The sequence below is a fragment of the Salvelinus namaycush genome, chromosome 9 (assembly GCF_016432855.1).
Source record: "Salvelinus namaycush isolate Seneca chromosome 9, SaNama_1.0, whole genome shotgun sequence".
Lineage (NCBI taxonomy): Eukaryota > Metazoa > Chordata > Actinopteri > Salmoniformes > Salmonidae > Salvelinus > Salvelinus namaycush.
Window position 1 is genome coordinate 41,681,780 of NC_052315.1, and position 17,753 is coordinate 41,699,532.

Below are 17,753 nucleotides of genomic sequence, written 5' to 3' on the forward strand. Positions count from 1 at the left end.
GCCAAAGGCATAGTTTTATCTCCTAATGGAATGGTGCAGTTGTGTTCCATTCTAGTCTATGCATGATGGGAGGGATAGCAAATGGTATACATTTGGAACATATGGCCGATTTATGGAAGTTCTCAAACATCCTCTCTATATAAATGTTCTATATGAAGTCCTCATATGCTGGTCATCTATTTGACCTTGACCCTGGAACTGAGGATACGTCAGTTACTGTAAAATATTGACCATAGAATACAGAATGCATTAACAGACCTATAACAAATCATTTAGAAAAACAGAAACAACAATGTCTTAAACAATCTGCAACCACTAAGTAAGGAAAGATGGTTATGTACCTGAGACTGGGGAGGAGGGTAGGCTGCTGTCATCCTGGGTACTGCCAGTCTGAGAGAAGCATGGTCCTATGAGGCTCTCCTGCAAGACATGGCTCAGTCCTGGGCTGCTAGGCCTACTAATAGCCTGGTTCTCTGGGTCGCTCACAGACGCTTGTCGCTCATCTAATGACACCCTCCGCTTAGCCAGGTAGGCCCGCTGCTGTTCTTTAGCTGTGTATACGTCTCCCTGATCTACAGCCGGTCCTGGTGCCATGACCTGCCAGCCTGGGTAGCTGTTGAGGTTGTCTCCCTTGTTGGCAGAAGCCTGTAGTTGATACTCCCTGCTGCTGGCAGTCAGAGGAGGCACCAGATTATTCAAGCCCAACAAAGAGCGATTATTCTCCCCCTCAGTCATTGAATCATGTCCTGGTGCCAGCATCCTACCCAGCATCTCTTTCACCTTCATCCCAATGCCAGTCGTGGCGAAGATCTGCTGGAACTCCGAATGGCCCGCTCTCTCAGCGGAGAGGAACCTGCTGTTGAGGCTTGAGATGTACTGGGAGTAGAGGTGGATGTAGTGGGCATCCTGGGCTACACTAGTCATGCTGACAGATACCCCCGGGTCAGCAGGGAGCTGCTTGTTCTTAGTAGCCAGCTTGTTGAGGTGGACCTTCATGTGGTTCTTGAGGAACCAGGGTTCTTTGAATCGCCGGCTGCAGATCTGGCAGCAGTGCTCGAACGAGTCCTTGTGCTTACGCATGTGTCCCTTGAGGAACCAGGCCTGACTGAAGGTCTGACCGCACACCTCGCAGGGGAACTCCCCACCAGGGTGCTTCACGCCCCGACCGCTGCCCAGCGCGGGCCTCTGAGTCTGGGCCGACTCGGAGGCGATGTGGGTCGTCTCCACATGGCTGATGAGCTCCTCCTCATGGGAGGTGGCGAACTCACACAGGGTGCACTTGTAGGGCTTGTGGAGGATCCGGATGTGGCGCTCTAGCTCCTGCTGCTTCCTGAACTTGCCCTTGCAGAAGGAGCAGCGGAAGCCTGCAGAAGGCTGGGCCTGGGTGTGATCCTCCTGGCCTGTGATGGTCATCTTGGGGGAAGTGGATGGCAGTGATAGAGTCTCTATAGGGCCAGAACCTGTGAAGGTCAAGGGGAGCTGGGTGGTGGTAGAGGCAGGCTTGGGTTGCTGGGGCTGGGCTATGTGGGGTCGTGGTGGCTGGGGCAGACCACCTAGACCACCCCTGATGTGCCTGTCCCTCAGGATGGCCCTCTCCTCCAGCTCATGGAGCAGTCTGTTCTCCTCTCTGATCCGGCCACGGCCTTTCCCAAGGTTGCCCTGCTTGTGAGTGCGCAGGTGGATCTTGAGGTTGCCCTTCTGTGCTGCCCGATGGTCACAGTAAGGGCATTTAAAGGGCTTCTCGCCCGTGTGCGTGCGCATGTGCAGCGACAGGATGCTGTTAAAGCGGAAGCGCTTGCCACACAGTTGGCACGGGTACTTCCTGTTCTTGCGCGTGTCTTCCTGGGTGCCATTGACCTGGGTCATGTGACCCTGGTTCTGTACCCTCAGGAACTGTGGGAAGTGGTCCACCCTCCCATTTATGCCACTCACAACCCTGGCTGAATCCATCAGCTGATTGGCTAGCAGTGCCATCTAGCTCCTTTAGTGTGACTGTCCTCGTCCAATGGCGTGGCGGCTTTATCTACTCAGGGATCTGTGGACTGTTACAGTATGGAGGTCAGAGATTGGATGTCCCAGAGTCCTTCAGAAGCTTCTGCTTGTGGTTGATGGTATAGCGACCTTTGATACCTTTTCCTCAGAGATGGGAGTTGGACACACCTAGGCACATAATAGAAACTTCCACCTAAAAAGAGAAAATAATAGAAAAGACACATAAGGCATGAACGTGAGCAATAAGTGCAATAGAGCCCTCATATTACATACAACATTTACAGAAAACTCAGAGTGAAAATGATGAAGTATTCTATTGAAGATTTGGTGGAAATGTTCTAGTTAAAGGCCCAGTGCAGTAAAAAACAAATTTTTCCGTATTTTGTTTCATATTGTAAAACAGCTGAAAACTAACACTCTAAAAGTGTGAAAGTTGGTCAGTGTTATTTCCTCATACTTGCTGGTTGAAAATATCAGCAGGTTTGCATGGGCGGGAGTTTTGGCTTGCCTGTTGACATCACCAGTCGATAAATTGGATAATAGACCAATAACAAAGAGAGTTCAAAACCTCTCTGCCAATAACAGCTAGTTTTCAGTTTTCCCCTCCCCAGTCAGACCACTCCCAGACAGTCCTAGAATAATTATTGCTTGAGAAATATATATTTTTTTTAAAGCTATTTTAGTTTTTTGGAAAACTATTACAGTAACGTACTTAATTGTTACCATGAAATGTTTAAATATTGATATAAAAATGGCTGCATCGGGTCTTTAAACATATCTGACAAATTAAGTATGTATGTTGTTAACATGCTTTGATCATTTCAGCTAGGAGATAATGCACCTGAAATAGGTAATCAAGCAGAGTAAGACAAATACTGCGTGTTTCTTATTCCTGTCTTTAGTATATTTGTGGTCTCACCTTATTGTTGTAGGAGCTAAAAGCTGATTACGCCTAACAACAAAGTCTTCCTCTCCATTTACAGTATACCAATACTATGATGTGAGATGGAAATCTTTCTCTTGGTCTCATTTTAGACGGACAGTAGGTAGCTACAATACTTAGCAAGCATAAACAACACAGCACCAAGCAACGTATCAAATCACGTCCTACAAATCCTACCAGATATTTTGCAAATATTTCAAATTGTTGTACAACTAAAAGCCAAAAAACAATGAAACATAACCTCTTCTCCACCGACTCATTTCCTCTCCATCTCTATGTACTAACAAACAAAGAGGCAAGTTCAAAACGTGCTACGGTGGCATAGGTTACATAAATACTAAAAACAAAAAGTTCTATATAAAAGTTCTTTGGCTTGTAACCATAGCAGATACCTTTTTGGTACTATATAATTAAAAAATATATATAATTACAATCGATATAAATCAGAATTAAACAACAGTTGGACTGATCCTACAGCCTTCTTAGACTCAACAACCTTGAATCAATTATCAGCCGACAAAATAATCACTAAAAACAGAGATGACCCAAAAATATACATTAGACACTGTTAAAACATTAGTACGGAGAGAAGCACCAGGAATGAACGACTTTCCCATAGAATTATATTTAACATTTTGGGATAAAGTAGCGCCCCTACTTACACAAATACAAAACACCTCACTCAATTCAGTACTTCCTAGTTCCATGTATCAAACAGTTATTTCAGTTATATTAAAATCAGGAAAATCTGGAGAGTCCCCTGCTGATTACAGACCCATAAGTTTAATACATTGTGACAATAAAATAATAACAAAGCTCATAAGCAATAGAATGACAAAAGTCTTATCAGACTTGATACATATCAATCAAACAGGGTTTATTAAAAATAGACACTTACAAACAAATACAAGAACATGTTTTAGTTTAATACAATACGCAAAAAACAAGATATAGGTTGATCAAACTTTCGACCATCTTAAATGGCATTTTCTATTCAAATCTTTGGAAGTTTTCAACTTTCCAGCTGAAATAACAAATGTAATAAAAGTATTATATAAATGTCCTAAAGCAAAGATATACACAAATAATACATTATCTGATGAAATTGATTTAGCAAGAGGCACAAGACAGGGATGTCCTCTTTCCCCCTCATGTTTGCACTGTCAATTGAACTGCTTGCAGAAAGAATTAGACAGGTATCAGTATTGGTAAACATGAATATAAACTAAACATATTTGCAGATGATCTCCTGATATACCTGACCAATATTGAAAACTCAATGCCCCCCTTGTAAACAAATACAATAAAATCTCAGGATCTAAAATTAATGTGGGAAAAAAAGGAAATAATGGCAATAGGAAAAATATAAATAATAATTATACAGCAATCCTTTAAGTGGACCACAATTTTTTTTTTAATAAATAGAATGCTTAATAAGTGACAACAAATATATAAAGATAACTTTATCCCGTTCCTTAACAATATGAAAGCAGATCTAATTAAATGGAACAATCTTCCCATAAATCTTACAGGTAGAATAAACCTTTTCAGAATGGCATGGCTCCCAAAGTTTTTATAGTTATTCTCAGTAATACCAATTACCCCACCGAACATATTCTTTAAAAAAGTATACTCTGTCATAACAAACTTTATATTGCTAATAAAACTCATAGAATAAAAAGGAGCGTTTTACATCTTCCTAAGTCTGAGGGTGGTTTTAATCTTCCAGACTTGAAATTGTATTAACTCGCCACCCAAGGCTTTTACTTGCGATATATAGTTAAATGCAGTAAAGAGGAACAATGGGTACATAATGAAGAGGTGCAATCTTTTCACGTGTCTGTTTTCAAAGGATGGAGCAAAGAACATTAACAACTTCATAATTAAGAACATTAGAACAACATGGAAGAACCAATATCACTCCCTACATAGCATTCCCAGAAGGCATGGATTATTGAGTCATTGTTAATTTTACACTTAAGACATGACTCAGCCATTTTGCTGTACAATTCATATTTAAAAATCTATACATTAGTTCATAGTGAATTATATGTACATTCTATGCCTTTAGATTTTCATGTGGACCAATGTATCTGTGAATTCTAAAAAGCTATCCAAGGATTGTTCCATAATGACTCAATAATCCATGCCTTCTGGGAATGCTATAAAGTCCAAAAGTTATGGGCGGAGTTAGAATGTTGGCTGCCAGAAGTATTACAATGTAAATGTACTTTTAACCCGCCTGTCAGCATATTTCAAGACATGGTATTTGAGGGTGCAGTGAGATACCCGATGGGTTGGACAATACTTTTCTTGTCAATCATCTTGAAAAAACGTATACTTAAAAACTGGAAATCAACCAATCCTCCGTCGTTAACACAATGGAAAGGTCAAATGCTTTATTATCTAAATGTTGACAGTGTGTGGGCTATGGAGGGAAACAAAATGGTGCAGTTTGAGGCCATGTGGCGGAGAGTGATGCTGGAGATGGGGGTATGAGCAGGTGAGTCTGGGGCTGGGCAGGGTGATGTTGTTGATGTTTGTGTTTGTATGCTGTTGTTTGTATGTGTATGTTTTGTATTGTTTTTGTTTTTTTTACTTTTTCTTAAGGTTTTATAAAGAACCATTACATTTTACAGTTGAGTAATTCAGCAGAAGCTCTTATCCAGAGTTACTTACAGTAGTGAGTGCATACATTTTAAGTGCATTAATTTAACAACATATTTATATGTATATATTCTTATTCCATTCCTTTACTTAGATTTGTGTGTATTAGGTAGTTGTTGTGGAATTGTTAGATTACTTGTTAGATATTGCTGCACTGTCGGAACTAGAAGCACAAGCATTTCGCTACACTCGCAATAACATCTGCTAACCATATGTACGCGACCAATAAAAATGTTATTTGATTTGATGCTCAAAAGGTTCTGAATAGAACCTGTCTGGTGCTATTAAGAACCCTTTTCTGATACTGGCTCTCATGAGGACCGCCACAGGAATGGAAAACCCAGAGTTACCTCTGCTGCAGAGGATAAGTTCATTTGAGTTACCAGCCTCAGAAATTGCAGGCCAAATAAATGCTTCACAGAGTTCAAGTAACAGACACACCTCAACATCAACTGTTCAGAGGAGACTGCATGAATCAGGCCTTAGTGGTCGAATTGCTGCAAAGAAACCACTACAAAAGGACACAAATAATAAGAAGAGACTTGCTTGGGCCAAGAAACATGAGCAATTGACATTAGACCGGTGGAAATCTGTCCTTTGGTCTGCAGTCCAAATTGGAGATTTTTGGTTCCAACAGCTGTGTCTTTGTGAGGTGCGGTGTGGGTGAACGGATGATCTTCGCATGCGTATTTCCCACCGTAAAGCATGGAGGAGGTGTTATGGTGTGGGGATACTTTGCTGGTGAGAATTCAAGGCACACTTAACCAGCATGGCTACCACAGCATTCTGCAGCGATACGCCATCCCATCTGGTCTGGCCTTAGTGGAACTATCACTTGTTTTTCAACAGGACAATGACCCAAAACACCTCCAGGCTGTGTAAGGGCTATTTGACCAAGAAGGAGAGTGCTGCATCAGATGACCTGGCCTCCAAAATCCCCAGACCTCAACCAAATTGAGATGGTTTGGAATGAGTCCGACCGTGGAGTGAAGGAAAAGCAGCCAACAACTGCTAAGCATATGTCAGAACTCCTTCAAGACTGTTGGAAAAGCATTCCAGGTGAAGCTGGTTGAGAGAATGCCAAGAGTGTGCAAAGCTGTCATCAAGGCAAAGGGAGACTATTTGAAGAATCTCATCTCATATTCAGACCCTTTGACCTTTTCCACATTTTGTTACGTTACAGCCTTATTCTAAAATGGATCAAATAAATGTTTTCCTCATCAACCTACTCATAATAACCCATATTGACAAAGTGAAAACAGGTTTTTAGGAATTTTTGCAAATGTATTAAAAATAAAAAACAGAAATACCTTATTTACATAAGTATTCAGGCCCTTTGCAATGAGACTCGAAATTGAGCTCAGGCGCATCCTGTTTCCATTGATCATCCTTGAGATTTTTCTACAACTTTATTGGAGTCCACCTGTGGTAAATTCAATTGATTGGACAGGATTTGGAAAGGCACACACCTGTATATATAAGGTCCGACAGTTGACAGTGCATGTCAGAGAAAAAAACAAGCCATGAGGTCGAAGGAATTGTACATAGAGCTCTGAGACAGGATTATGTCGAGGCACAGATCTGGGGAAGGGTACCAAAACATTTCTGCAGCATTGAAGGTCCCCAACAACACAGTGGCCTCCATCATTCTTAAAAGGAAGGAGTTTGGAACCACTAAGACTCTTCCTAGAGCTGACCACCAGGCTAAACTAAGCAATCGGGGGAGAAGGGCCTTGGTCAGGGAGGTAACCGAGAAACCGATGGTCACTCTGACAGAGCTCCAGAGTTCCTCTGTGGAGATGGGAGAACCTTCCAGAAGGACAACCATCTCTGCAGCACTCCACCAATCAGACTTTTATGGTAGAGTTGCAAGACGGAAGCCACTCCTCAGTAAAAGGCACATGACAGCCCGCTTGGAGCATGCCAAAAGGCACCTAAAGGAATCTCGGACCATGAGATAAAGTTTCTCTGGTCTGATGAAACCAAAATTGAACTCTTTGGCCTGAATGCCAAGCGTCATGTCTGGAGGAAACCTGGCACCATCCCTACGGTGAAGCATGGTGGTGGCAGCATCATGCTGTGGGTATGTTTTTCAGCAGCAGGGACTGGGAGACTAGTCAGGATTGAGGGATAGATGAACGGAGCAAAGAGATCCTTGATGAAAACCTGCTCGAGAGCCTCACCAAGGCGAAGGTTCACCTTCCAAATGGGACAACGACCCTATGCACACATCCAAGACAACACAGGAGTGGCTTCGGGACATGTCTCTGAATGTCCTTGAGTGACCCAGCCAGAGCCCGGACTTGAACCAGATTGAACATCTCTGGAGAGACCTGAAAATAGCTGTGCAGCAACGCTCCCCATCCAACCTGACAGAGCTTGAGAGGATCTGCAGAGGAGAATGGGAGAGACTCCCCAAATACAGGTGTGCCAAGCTTATAGTGTCATACCCAAGAAGGCTCGAGGCTGTAATCGCTGCCAAAGGTGTCTCAACAAAGTACTGAGTAAAGGGTCTGAATACTTATGTAAATGTGATATTTCATTTTTATATTTGTAATACATTTGCAAAAATTTCTAAAAACTAGTTTTTGCTTTGTCATTATGGGGTATTGTGTGTAGATTGATGAGGGGGGAAACAATTGAATCCTTTTTAGAATAAGGCTGTAACGTAACAAAATGTGGAAAAAGTCTGAATACTTTCCGAATGCACTGTTGGTTCTACAAAGAAAACAATGGTGTCATATGAAGCTCTACTGCTTTCTCTGTAATATGTGTAGCATTATGATTTCAATAACATTTAAAAATATAAACATGAATATAGAAAATTTACTATTTTTGATTTGCCATTTTTTTTATATATATTCTTGAAAATAATGTATTCTTCGGGCATATCAAAGTTCCAGAGTGGGATCTCTGCTACTTTTAAAGATATGATCCAATTTGTCAGCATTACCAACAGAGTGAATGTGAAAATGGACTCAAAATGGTTGCCCTCTGCTGGTGATCAACAGGAATTCAGCAAAAAAATTATAATATCTCGGAAATCAGTTCCTAAGCATTCCCAAGAATAAAAAAATAGACATATGTGATCAATGTAATCAAGGTATGAAATTATTGCTATTTTCAAATATAATCTCTTATTGGGCTTAGTTAAGGTCAAAGTTCAGTGTACAAATTATTATAATTATGTTCCGGCCCACTGACCATCCGCTATGACCTAAAATCAGCCTGCGGCTGAATCTAGTTGCCTATCGCTGATTTACATTATATTGTTACACACAGATAATGAGCTAGCCTACTAGCTAAAGTCCAAACAGTACTTTGGTCCCATGTCTAATCAGGAATCTACAATACAAAGTATAGTATCAGTTTTGCTTTTAGATAATGATGAAAAATATTATATGGACAGGGGGGACCTGATCCTAAAATACAACCTAATCTTCCTGAAGCTAAGCACATTTGACAGGTGTGAGAGAAACATTGAAAGACATCCACCTCATGTTTGAAGAAGCGCTGTCCTGATCATCTAGGTGTGTAATCACAAGGCTTAGAACCATGATCAGGTACTAGTTTATATGACAGGCTGGATAATGTGGTGGTGGAGGGAGACAGGGTTGCTGGCGAAGTGAATAGGCAGACCTGTCAGGTGCTATCTGTCAGAGTGAATTACACTCTTTCAGGGGGAGATTGAGAGAGAGGGTGATTGGTATTAAGCATTGTGTGATGTGATTGTGCTCCCAAGATGTGGCCGTGCATATACACTGAACAAACATATAAACGCAACAAGTAAAGTTTTGGGCCCATTTTTCATGAGCTGAAATATAAGATCCCAGAAAGGTTTCATACGTAAAAAAAAGCCAATTTTCTCTCAAATTTTGTGCACAATTTTTTTTTTAATCCCTGTTAGTGAGCATTTCTCCTTTGCCAACATAAACCATCTACCTGACAGATGTGGCATATCAAGAAGCTGATTAAACAACATCATTACACAGGTACACCTTGTGCTGTGGACAGTAAAAGGCCACTCTAAAATGTGCAGTTTTGTCACACAACATAATGCCACAGATGTCTGACGTTTTGAGGTTGCGTGCAATTGGCATGCTGACTGCAGGAATGTCCACCAGAGCTGTTGTCAGAGAATTGAATGTTAATTTATCTACGATAAGCCACCTCCAATGTCGTTTTAGAGAATTTGACAGTACTGTACATCCCGCCGGCCTCACAACCGCAGACCACGTGTATGGCGTTGTGTGGGCGAGCGGTTTGCTGATGTCAACGTTGTGAACAGAATGCCCCATGGTGGCAGTGGGGTTATGGTAGGGGCAGGCATAAGCTACGGACAACGAACACAATTACATTTTATCTATGGCAATTTGAATGCACAGAGATACTGTGACGAGATCCTGAGGCCCATTGTCGTGCCACTAATCCACTGCCATCACCTCATGTTTAGGCATGATTATGCACGGGCCCATGTCACAAAAATCTGTACACAATTCCTGGAAGCTGAAAATTTCCCAGTTCTTCCATGGCCTGCATACTCACCAGACATGTCACCCATTGAGCATGTTTGGGATGGCGTGTTCCAGTTCCTGTCAATATCCAGCAATTACGCACAACTATTGAAAAGGAGTGGGACAACATTCCACAGCCAACAATCAACAGCCTGATCAACTCTATGCGAAGGAGATGTGTTGCGCTGCATGATGCAAATGGTGGTCACACCAGATACTGACTGGTTTTCTGATCCACAACAGATGCATATCTGTATTCCCAGTCATGTGATATCCATAGATTAGGTCCAAACTGTAACTCAGTCAAATCTTTTAAATTGTTGCATGTCTCATTGATATTTTTGTTCAGTATATATGCTAATGCCATGCATTTTATATGTCCCTTATTAGGTATGCTCATTGACTAACTGCTAATACAGACCAATGACACTTCTAGAGCAGGTATTCCCAAACTGGGGTACGGGGTACGCGCAATGCCGTCAGCGGTACCCCTAATAAAAATGTGATTCACATTAAAAAATATATAAACATCTTTTTTTTTCACATTTTCAAACAGTCCATTTATATTTTCCAACGGGGCTATACATTTGGGGGAGTTTTTTTTCCCGCCTGAGTAGCCTCGATTCACTACCAAAAATTAAATTAAACCATCTAGTGTTCAGCGAAATAACAACACAATGTCAAATACAGGTAGCGTCGTTAAATAATGACATCTTGTCACATTAACCGTTACTCTCCACTAGCGTCCGTATGTAGCCAAACATAGCTGCTGCTCATGTTGGTATTTGTACTGATGGCGCAAAAGCCATGACAGATAGACATAGTGGAGTGGTAACGGCGTGCAAGCAGTTGCTCCCGACGCCACTTGGGTACACTGCAGCATCCACTGAGATGCTCTTGCTGCCAAGGGAATGCCTGACAGCTGGAAAGACATTTTGGTCACTACAGTGAAAATGGTTAACTTTGTTAAAGCAAGGCCCCTGAACTCACGTGTATTTTCTGCACTATGCAATGACATGGGCAGTGACCATGTAACATAAAGAAGTGCGCTGGTAATCAAGGGGAAATGTATTGACACTGTTTTTTAATTGAAAGATGGGCTTAAAGTTTTCTTTACTGACCCTAATTTTCACTTGTCTGACCGCTTGCATGATGACGAGTTTCTCACACAACTGGCCTATCTGGGTGATGTTTTTTCTCGCCTGAATGATCTGAATCTAGGATTACAGGGACTCTCCGCAACTATATTCAATGTATATATTCAACTATATTCAATGCAACTATATTCAAATTGAGGCTATGATTAAGAAGTTGGAGCTCTTCTCTGTCTGCATTAACAAGGATAACACACAGGTCTTTCCATCATTGTATGATTTTTTTGTGTGCAAATTAACTCAAGCTTATGGACAATGTCAAATGTGATATAGCAAAGCACCTGAGTGAGTTGGGTGCGCAATTACGCAGGTACTTTCCCGAAACGGATGATACAAACAACTGGATTCGTTATCCCTTTCATGCCCTGCCTCCAGTCATCTTACTGATATCTGAACAAGAGAGCCTCATCGATATTGCAACAAGCAGTTCTGGGAAAATTGAATTTAATCAGAAGCCACTGCCAGATTTCTGGATTGGGCTGCGCTCAGAGTATCCTGCATAGGCAAATTGCGCTGTTAAGACACTGATGCCCTTTGCAACCACGTACCTATGTGAGAGTGGATTCTCGGCCCTCGCTAGCATGAAAACTAAATACAGGCACAGACTGTGTGTGGAAAATAATTTAAGACTGAGACTCTCTCCAATGCAACCCAACATTGCAGAGTTATGTGCATCCTTTCAAGCACACCCTTCTCATTAACATGTGGTGAGTTATTCACAATTTTCGATTAACAAATAAGGTTTAATATGTAAGATGGTTAAATAAAGAGCAAAATTACTGATGATTATTATATTATTATTTGTGCCTTGGTCCTATAAGAGCTCTTTGTCACTTCCCACGAGCCGGGTTGTGACAAAAACTCACACTCATTCTTATATTTAATAAATGTATCGTAGAGTGTGTGTGTGTGGCAGGCTTACAATGATAGCAAAAAACAACATTTGAGAGTGTGCTGACCCTGGTGCTAGAGGGGGTACAGCTGGAGGTTGAATGTTTGAAGGGGTACGGGACTATAAAAAGTTTGGGAACCACTGTACTAGAGCATTGGACAGATTCTCAACAGACATTGGGCAGATGTAAAACCAATTGCAATCAAAATTCTGATTCTAGCATGTTCTAATTTCAAGTAGGGGTATGGTTTATGATGCAATGTTGCACCTTTTCAACTGTGGAAAAAGAATACCATGTTGGCTGAGCCTGCAATTGCTTTCAATTAACAACAAACAGCAACCTAAGCCAAGTCCTATAACAACATAGTACCACACTAATGTTGTGACCTATACTTTTTTTTACATGAATGAAGAAGAACATAAACAGCAGTCACAATAGTTGGCCCACTTGGACTGAATAACCCAGAATCCTTGGCTTAGCCTTGTTCATCATGACCATGAAAGAAGACATGTTGTCAAACTTTTCACATAAACGTCTGATTTAAAACTCCTATGGAGATACAAAGGACTCATAAGAATTACTCATTGCAAAAAATGTAGCTCATGTATAAAAATCGACATTTGAAAAATCTAAGTACATATAGGCACCCTGCTTATCCATTGTGCATATCCACCCCACACAGCCTGTGGATTGTCAAACTGTTGATAAAGACCCTTTACTAAAGCAGAGGATAGGCCTACTGATAATGCAGCTGACCGCCATGGCCTAGCCATAGACAGAAGATACTCACAGCTCTTCTGACAGGGGGATTAATGAAACCCTATAGGAGCTTCACTGTAGGCCCCCAAAAACCCTGACTGAGACAGAATGGCCTAACCAGTCCCATTCATTACTGCACAACTACAGCGCACAGAAAGAGCACGTGAGTAATAGAGAAGACTCATATACGCTTGTTGTGCATGCAGTATCTTTACCAGTCTTTTGGGAAATATCCAAATTCTAGTAAACGATATGTCAAACAAAGGAGGCAAAGGGAAATGCCTTCATTCACAACAATGCAAGACAACGAGACAAGGATCATGGTGGTCTGTCTTCACGCTGTGTAATTTGAGGTACACATACAGTACGTTCACAAAGGCCTGTTTAACATGGCTTTTACTCAGTGTTTGCACACATAAGGCATGTGTGAACAGCACCATCAGGAAACACACACAGTGACAAACACACAGTGATATTAAATCACTAACGTGTAAACAGTTGCACTTGTTTGCACAGACCAACTGTTCATTCTGGACAAAAACAAAGCTCTGGCTCAAATTACAGGAAGTGCTAACACTGAGACAGACAGGGAGGGGACGTCTTTCACCTGAGCAGTGGATCAGTGTGTATCTGCATGGGGTAGTCCTCTTCAGATGGTTAGACTCTTCAGATGGTTAGACTCTTCAGATGGTTAGACTCTGCAGATGGTTAGACTCTGCAGGGGAACAGCCCTCTCCAACCATCTCTAACACAGCTCAGAATAGCATAACTCCAGAACACGGCCAAATCCTTCATGTTCACCAACATGCCGCTGGGTGCCCTTTTTTCATTTTGAGTTCCTGCTCCCTGAAAGATCCGTGCACGGCCCTGAGTCAGTGTACGTTATGTTTTACTTTAAACGTTCGGATTTACTATAATTATGTCTTGCTTGGCAGTGATTTGTCATCTGTTGTGATACATACTACAGAGCACCATAAGACCCAATAGGGGCGGCAGGTAGCCTAGTGGTTAGAGCGTTGGGCCAGTAACCGAAAGGTTGCTGGATTGAATCCCCGAGCTGACAATGTAAAAATCCGTTGTTCTGCCTATGAGTAAGGCAGTTAACCCACTGTTTGCTGAAGACGTGGATGCTGATTATGGCAGCCCCCCCCCCCCCCCCCCCCCCCCACCTCTCTGATCCAGAGGGGTTGGGTTAAATGTGGAAGACACATTTCAGTTGAATGCATATCCCCTTTCCCCAAGAAGGAAATGTATATTTGAAGACTATATTTCCTAAATACTATATCCACCAATTTTTCACATTTGTGCCTTTTTATCAGAAATTATTGCTTATGTGTGTGTAAAATATAACTGTTCTCCAATTTTTTTATTAATAGATTTTAGATGTGTATGAAAATAGTTTTTTTGCAAAACGCTATGTATGTTCTTATCCTGTATATGTGACTGTGATATGTGGTTGTCTCACCTAGCCATCTAAAGAGGCACTTACTGTAAGTCACTCCGGATAAGAACATATTCTAAATGACTCACATTTAAAATGTAAATGTTTTACGTACAGATCTCATATTACTGTATTGAGTATTTTTTTCCAAACATTAAATATTGATGTCACAAATGTATCATTTGCACAGTTATTTATAAAGAAAATTGTTATTTGTTACTTTTGTAGGTGTAAAACCTAGCAGGACTACTTACACTATATATACACCATATATTCAAATTAGTGGAATCGGCTATTTCAGCCACACATGTTGCTGACAGGTGTATAAAATCGAGCACACCGCCATGCAATCTCCATAGACAAACATTGGCAGTAGAATGGCAACTGAAGAGCTCAGTGACTTTCAACATGGCACCGTCATAGGATGCCACCATTCCAACAAGTCCGTTTGTCAAATTTCTGCCCTGTTAGAGCTGCCCCGGTCAACTGTAAGTGCTATTATTGTGAAGTGGAAACGTCTAGGAGCAACAATGGCTCAGCCGTGAAGTGGTAGGCCACACAAGTTCACAGATCAGGACCGCCGAGTGCTGAAGCGCAGAGCGCGTAAAAATCGGCTGTCCTCGGTTACAACACTCACTACCGAGTTCCAAACTGCCTCTGGAAGCAACTTCAGGACAATAATTGTTCATCGGGAGCTTCATGAAATGGGTTTCCATGGCCGAGCAGCCTAAGATCACCATGCGCAATGCCAAGCGTCGCCTGGAGGAGTGTAAAGCTCGCCACCATTGGACTCTGGAGCAGTGGAAACGCCTTCTCTGGAGGGATGAATCACGCTTCACCACCTGGTAGTCCGACAGACGAATCTGGGTTTAACGGATGCCAGGAGAACACTACCTTCCCGAATGCATTGTGGCAACTGTAAAGATTGGTGGAGGAGGAATAATGGTCTGGGGCTGTTTTTCATGGTTCGGGCTAGTTCCCTTCGTTCCAGTGGGAGGAAATCTTAACGCTACAGCATACAATGACATTCTAGACGATTCTGTGCTTCCAATTTTGTGGCAACAGTTTGGGGAAGGCCCTTTCCTGTTTCAGCATGACAATGCCCCCGTACACAAAGCGAGGTCCATACAGAAATGGTTTGTCGAGATCTGTGTGGAAGAACTTGACTGGCCTGTACAGAGCCCTGACCTCAGCCTCATTGAACACCTTTGGAATGAATTGGAACGCCGACTGCGAGCCATGCCTAATCGCCCAACATCAGTGCCCGACCTCACTAATGCTCTTATGGCGGAATGGAAGCAAGTCCCCGCAGCAAAGTTCCAACATCAAGTGGAAAGCCTTCCCATAAGAGTGGAGGCTGTTATAGCAGCAAAGGGGTGGACTCCATGATTTCAGAATGAGTTGTTCGACGAGTCCACATACTTCTGGTCATGTAGTGTATTTCTCTGAGAGTGAGGTGGATATACAGCATTTTGCAAAAATAAACATGATTATTTGTTTTTCTGAAATGAAACCATCAAGTGATATATTTTAAACAAATAAATGTCTGTCATTGAACCCCATGCCATAATTAGATAGTGAAAAACCCCACCAATCTCTTTCCTAATTTCTTTAAACAATAAAAGCTCATTTACCAACATTTCTGAAAAATGGAGATATATAGTTTTGGAATGAAACTCTTCATTTCTAGTTTACGCAGCGACACTAAGAAGCACTAGAGCAAAAGTAATTAACCGAGTCATCACAAAATCACAGCAGGCCTACGGTAATGCCACTTATCTCATTAAGGCTATGGCATCGACAGAAAACTGACAAACAAAGAAGCTAATCCACGGCACATTAAGTGTGCTGGTAATTCAATAGAACCTTCATTTGGCAGCCATCTTGCTCTTCGTTCGATGATGCTCTTTATTTCCAAACAGTATAGCACACAGACCCATCATAAGGACTCATATGGTCTCTCTCTGTCTTGCTCTCTCTCTCTCTTGCTCTCTATTTCCTAGAAAAAAAACATCAACCATTAGACAATGGGTAGCAGTCTTAATTAGAAAAATGACTTCCTTTGCAATCCTGGCTAAGTAGTTTACATACTGTAATTACAGGGACCAAATCATCTTTTCATCATTTCACTGATTGAGCTCATCAACCCAGTAGGATCTCTTGTGTTGTGCTGCTTGTGCTCAGGGAACATCTGGGCTCAGAGAATTAGCCTTTATTGTAGCAAACATTACTACATGTACCCTCCTGCTGCATTACATTACTACATGTACGCAATACTACAAGTTCCCATTTCACTTTATTGTGATCATTTCTGCGTTAGATAGATCACAATAAAATCTGAATACATGGGCAGGTAAATATTTGCAATCACTGATTTCCCAAGGACATCATTTGATGATGTTTTAGGGATTGTGGTTCGGCTATGAAGCTCCACATTCACTGTGGAGTATAAACACGTTGCACTGTGGTTAAGTAGAGTAGATGTAACCAGCACATTTCGAGATTTCATAAACTTTTCTATGCCTTCAGTTCACTGTGACAATGACCCTTAGACTTTGGTCAACCTTAGTACATTGAAAAATAGTGAGGCTCATTCTATGCAGAGGATTTTTTTTGTCCATCTTTGGTCACACATAATCTCCAGTCTAAACTACCTGTCACCTTTGAGTTCATAAGGTGAAGTTTTTCTCTCCCGGTCCTATGATGCAGCTAGATCTGTCACTATGTGTCGCCAATAAAGCCAATAGTTTAATGAGGCAGCTGTTGGATTTTCACTAATCACTCTACCCTGATTACTCTGATGAGTGGATGATGCTCTTAAATAATCACCCATACAAAAAATTGGCAAAATAATTATCATCATCTCCCTAAGTACTGCAGCTGCACCGCCTGCAATAATTACAAATAGAACAGAGCGCTTTCTGTCATCCTTTATAACCACTTATTATTAGAGCTAATGCTGAGTGGAGCAGTACTGTAAAGACAGTACTCAGTAGCACATCAGTTGAATACCTAGCTACATAAAGACTTCATAACGCATTCATAACCCATAAATAAACCATTCATAAGCAGTACATAAGGAAAGCTTATATTAACAACGTCAAGATGATGTTTTGTCACAGTGATGTCATTTATACTGCCATTATTATTAACCCTAACTTATTCTTCATGGAATTTATCATATAATACCTTGTTTGGTTTTCACAATACCTAGATGGAAGTATTGTAGCCAGTTTTGTGCTATTGACAGTGCATACTGAGTGAGGAACACTGATAATCAGTGCAGGGAGGGTAGTAGACTTCATATCAGATCCCCGTGGATCTGTTGTTGCCCTCACCCAGCCACTCCTCCCCCTCGCCCAGTAACGGCCTGGCAGACACAATTAACAT

General features: G+C 41.6%; 1 pseudogene; it reads right to left on the reverse strand.

The window, feature by feature from the left end:
* Window positions 1–17,753, reverse strand: part of LOC120053280 — a 39,006-nt pseudogene extending 21,253 nt beyond the window's left edge.